Below are 5,713 nucleotides of genomic sequence, written 5' to 3'. Positions count from 1 at the left end.
CTAGACCGAGTCTCTCACATGATTGACTTGTTTTCTATATCCTGACAGAGAGTTTGCAGATTTTATTGTTTAAATAAAGATAGTTTGAGGTAGTATTGTGTTCCTACAATTTGGTACTATCATTTGAGGCGTACCCTCAAGAGCCTCAACTTATCCCATTTCATTAGGTTTTACTGTAACAGGCTAGTAGTAATAAGTTTGTCTAGAAATGAATGTGCCATGTTACATATTAACTGGTTATCTCAGCATCAACTAGATAAAACACAATAGGAACTTTCTACTTTTTTCTGAGCACCAATATCCGTATGAATTCAATGGCATGTTTCTTTAAATCTGCAAGCAAAATTTGTTCTCTTTCCTTATGAAACATGTTGTTTGAGGGTAGGTTGTTGGCTTATATATCAGGAGTTTATGATAATTGGTTTTCTGTTTGGGATTCCCCCTTTAGAAAAAAAAGGAAAAACCATGGACAAGTGCACTATTTGCGGGGCTTTAAGGTGGAAGATAGTGAGACATAAATAGTGCACTTGCCACAGTTACTTGTTCTTCGGTTCTCAAGCTTGTGAAATATCACATAGCACTTTCCTTGGTACTATTTATGAAGCCAGGTTTTGAAATTATTTGAGTTTCTTATGGACTGAGTAGACATATATTCAATGCATACTCACCTTGGCCACATTGCTCTCTGACTTCTTTATATCTTTTCCTTCTTGGGTTTCTTATGGACTGAGTTGACATATATTATCAATGCAGATTCAACTTGCTACATTGCTCGCTGACTTCTTTATATCTTTTCATTCTCTAGAGTATGAGGAAGGGTTGAATGCATTCCTTGATTAATTTCTTATTATGTGTTTTTTATCCACACGTTGTGTGATCTTTTTATTTTTTTATGATGTGCTTACTTGTTGTTTGTGGTTCTTGCAGGAAATATGGATGAAAACCCACAACCTCCGGCAGCAAAGGAAGTAACAGGAGGGGTCAAGTTGAACTTCCTTAATAAGCTGAAAAAGGTTGAGAAAGTATCACTGGAATTTTGCTGGGGCGCACCAGTTGGACCGAACGCAAATAAGATGTCGGCTTACTGTGGAAAGCTGGCACTAAATGGAGAAAACTTCCCTTTTGACATTCCAGACTGGTCTGATATGCCCAAGGAAGAAAATCTTGAAGAATCCATTGAAGAGTTGAAGGTTAAGAAAATAATATATTAAATTATTTAATTGATTTAAGATTACTAAATTTTAAGTGATGAATGTTGTAGGATATTTTTCATTATTCTTATGAGATCAACTTTTGGGTGGAGGAGAAAATCCATGAAAAATGGAAGGCAGGCAAACGTAACATGAGGTTGAAATATTTCGATGAGAAGAAGACTGATGCACAAAACTTAGCCACGGGACTATTTGTCACGAGGAGGCTTCCGTGGCAAGTGACCTTTTGCCACGGATTTTTGTCAACTGCCACGGTTTTTTGGCGTGACTAAAACTTAGTATTTTAGTAGTGGTTAAGCTTGAGACTATGGCTTGAATTTCATGACGCATCAACTTGAAGATTCAAACATACATCTGGAATGGTGTTCAGATTCTAAGCAGTATGTCAAAGTTTGATCCAACGGTGATGAGACCTGTGCTTGTTGATGTATAATGTTTGTAATCATTTGTATTGATAAATCGTTCATTACATCATAACCCAATATAGTGAATAGAAAATAAGCTTTCTGCACTTTGCAGAAAGTTAAGAGTATACTTAAAGTGTGAATCTCATTGAAAAAGGCTGACTAGCTTATCTTTCAACTTTCGGGATCCTCCCTCATTCAGTTGTTCAGTTAAGTAATGCTTAATATTGCATTGCAAGATGTATCTGTTGGATCAAATTTTGTGCGATATAGCTGTATGCATGTTTGTAGATGCCGCACTTATTTATATATTTTTGATACAAAGATGTCGCCCTTATATTGTTGTATTTGTTGCTTTTCTTGGTTTGAAGTGTCGTAATATTGTCGTATTTATTCATGTCTGCTTTTTACTTTTTCACAGAAAGCCGTGCAGACTCAACATTCTTTCATTATGGAATTTCGCGCTGAATGATGCACAAAACATGACTAGACCTCTTTGTTCTGGGTCTAGTACAGCAGCAAGAGAAGGTATAAATTTTACTTTTGCATTTGATCTCATGGGGCTTCAAGCATTGGAAATTTGCATGCATCCACGGCCACTAGCTTTCTTAACGGATGAATTTTTCTCTAGATGAAGTTGGAATTGTTAAGCTTCACCGTTCCATTGTCTATCTAGTGAGCAGATTTTATGCACCAAATCCCTCTTGGAATTCGTAGGGGAGTTGTCCAGTGATTCAAGAATAATTATGCACCCAGGTGGTAGAGTGTATTGTTCAACCAACCAACTTTCAAGCAGCTGACTAATCATTAACCTGGCCAATCCAACTATCAGCTTTGTACTTGTACGCGACAGGAAAAATTAATCGTCTATCGTGAAGATCAGGTTCGCCGACCGTAAAGTAAGTATACCACCAATACTGGAAAATAACATTGACGAAAATTGATGTATTAATACATTCACCACAAGTTTGACAACTCGATAATAAATCTAATAAATAGTTCTTACCTCCGATACGACCCAAAATGTATTTAAGCTATATATCTTCTTAGTTGAGCAATCACCAAGAGATATAGTATAGCTCAGCTAAAATTGCAGAACCCCAATCATTATTTGGTGCTTTATTTAAATCTTCTAAAGATTCCAGAAAACCAACTAACGATACTGTGCTAGCATTGGGGAAAAAACTTGGCCTAACATCCATAAACAAAAATACGTTCAAGCTCGAGATAATTTTCAGTTGTTTATCCCCTTGGCATTGTAACGGCTCAAAAAAGCCTTCAACCCAGACACTCTTAATCCATATGAGTGTAACTGTCTGGAATCTGGCTTTCCTTCAGCATCATTTGAGTACAAGGGGAGTAATTGTTTCCATTTTCCTTCTGATATCCACTTTAACTGGTTAAATTGTACTATTTCACCCTCACTTTTATTCCAGTCAACATATACAAATCTAAGGGCGTGAACCCTAAAAAACATGTTCATAAAATTAAAATTTGTATCAAACTAAAATTTGAATCTCTAAAAATTAAATTTGTTTCTGAACTGAAAATTAAACTCTTGGATGGAAAAATTAGAAATTACCACACTCGAAATCCTTGAAAAAGAACGTATTTGTAGTGTTCCACCAACGTTCACAAATAACTCGCACAACTGAGTCATGTGGTTTTTGCCTTTCATGAAATATAAACGCTGCCAAGGATATCTTCTCAAGGATGCTTGAACAGCTTCGGGGAGTAACCCAAACACTTCAGTTAGCTCAGACCACCCCCTCTTAATTTAGGTAACAAAACTTGATTTTCCTTTTTCTTTCCTATTTCTTTTCCATGGTCTTTTTGTTTTGGAACTCCTCATTTTTAAAAAATCGCTCTGGTCTGCTCTCTAGAGAAGGGAAGAAAGAATTTTTTTTTTGTGAATGAAAACTGAAGGGAATATGGGTATTTATAGGCGGTAGAGCACCGACCGTGGACGGTCGAGATTAAACCATTAGCGGTGTAAACTAGACCGAGCGATCGCTACGAGATCGCTAGCGGTGTAGTCTCGACCGCTCGATGGTGACTCAATTGCTTAATGTTTTTACCATAGTGGCGCGACCAGTTTGACAGGCCAGCTGGCATGGAAAATGGGTGGGTTATCCACCCCCATAGGAACCGGTCTAAGACAGAAAAACTTCAATTTTGGAACCTTACTTTACTAGGTACGTTTCATTGACCCATCTTCTCGTCAAAATTATCCTATGCTAAAAGTTAACCAAAACCACCTCTATATTACCAGTAACCACCACTATTTTGTCTGCAGACACCATAAACTAGCTGGTAACCACCGTCATCGACGGTGGCGATCACCAAAAACCACCATTAATTCATTCCCATGCTTATCTAATCAAAACCCCTCTGGAATCTTCTATGTTATCAAAGACCCCTGGATTTTACATAATTTTGGAATATTTATCTGCATCTCATTCAACTGCGTCCAAATTTTTTCTTTTGGATTCATCGAAGTCCTCAGCTACACCCCTCTTTGACTCTATGATCTCTTCTGGATTATCTAAATATTTCGAATTTCTTAAACTCCTCCTAATCTATTTTTATTTGTAGTAAATTTTGTTTGATTTGATTTATTTTCGAATTTCTTTTTTTTTTTAACGTAACTAAAATTTATCTGTACTCTTTCTATGAGTACTTATTAGCAGATCTAAGAAATTCATTAAATTCTGCAAACAACTAACAAAAATATCTCTCACAAGATTAATGCAATCTTTTTTTAATTTTGATTCCAGGTACCATTTGCTATAACTGGATGAAAAGGAAACTACCGAGAACAAAAGAAGCTAGACGAAAAACTCTGCTGACCTACTTAAAGAAAGAAATGGAGTAAGAGGAGGTGAATCATATCAATTTCTATCCATTCCAACCGAAAGCATGCTGATAACCTAGGATTCCATGTTAAGATCTTTAACTACATAGTCTTAATAAAATTCAAGTATCATGTGATTTCATACTTCTGGCATTTTATTAGTATGCTAGCATAGAACTGCCAGGGATTAGGAAACCAGACTCTCAAAACAGTTCAGCGGATACCCTAAACAGGGAGTCCTCCTGATATTCTCTTCTTATCTGAAACCAAGCAACAAAATATATTACTATTTTAAAACGAATGCATGTTTATAAGTATCACCTAGTTCCCCCAGAGGAAGTGCAAGAGGTATGTGCCTCATCTGGAAAAGTAACGTGAATATACAAATTATGGACTTTGCTTATAACCACTTAAATGCTTCGATTTCCAACCATCAAAATGATAGTATCTAGAATCTCACTTGTTTTTATGGGAGTCCTTATAGGCCACATAAACTAAATTCTTGGAAGATCATAGAAGATATGCCGGTTACTATAAACCATCCTTGGATAATTATTGGAGACTTTAACGTGGTTCTCAATGAAGAAGAAAAGAATAACAAATTTCCTTTTAAAAGTAATGAGGCTAGGATTTTCAACAATCTGATAAACAACTGTGAACTAATGGATTTGAGATTTTCTGGCTACACTTCCACTTGGAATAACCACAGAACTAGTGATAAAAATATAGAGCAGATGATGGACATGGCTTTGGTTAATTCTAAGTGGAACAGAAAACTCCCTAACTCAAGCATAAAATATCTAGGGCCCCTTGCTTCAGACCATATCGCAATAATATTAAACACTCATAACCACTGGAATGATGGGGATATTCCTTTCAGATACTTTGGGGAGTGGATAAAACATGATGATTGTAAACCTCTAATTCAGGAAAATTGAAATTCTCATGTGCGGGGTTCACCGGCACAGAAAGTTAATAAAAATCTAACAAATGTTAAACATATTCTGAAACTTTGAAATAAAACTAGTTTTGGTAATATTCATAGTAACATTGAGAATATAAACAAGGAGCGAGACAGAACAAACAAAAGACCTAATTACTCTAACAAAATTACAGACCTGAGTGATCTTATAAAGGAGTTATCTAAATGGTACGCCATAAAAGAAAAAATTTGGAAAGACGAAAGTAGGGACCAAAACTTCTCTCTAGGGGACAGAAATACGAAATTTTTTCATAGTAAGGCT

At 36.1% G+C, this 5,713-nt stretch overlaps 1 long non-coding RNA gene across 4 annotated transcripts; it reads left to right on the top strand.

Annotated features, from left to right (window-relative positions):
- Positions 1–1,156: 1,156 nt before the first annotated feature.
- LOC113320666 lies at positions 1,157–4,497 on the top strand. 4 transcript variants are annotated; one of them, XR_003346232.1, is made up of 4 exons: positions 1,157–1,824; positions 2,037–2,143; positions 2,292–2,514; positions 4,393–4,497. It is a non-coding gene; the product is annotated as an uncharacterized LOC113320666 (long non-coding RNA). The 4 variants fall into 4 exon arrangements; XR_003346233.1 differs by lacking the exon at positions 4,393–4,497 and having other exon boundaries at positions 2,299–2,619; XR_003346231.1 differs by lacking the exon at positions 4,393–4,497 and having other exon boundaries at positions 2,292–2,619.
- Positions 4,498–5,713: the final 1,216 nt, after the last annotated feature.

Source organism: Papaver somniferum, chromosome 11 (assembly GCF_003573695.1).
Source record: "Papaver somniferum cultivar HN1 chromosome 11, ASM357369v1, whole genome shotgun sequence".
In the NCBI taxonomy this organism is placed as follows: domain Eukaryota; kingdom Viridiplantae; phylum Streptophyta; class Magnoliopsida; order Ranunculales; family Papaveraceae; genus Papaver; species Papaver somniferum.
This window is presented reverse-complemented; position numbering and strand designations above follow the sequence as displayed.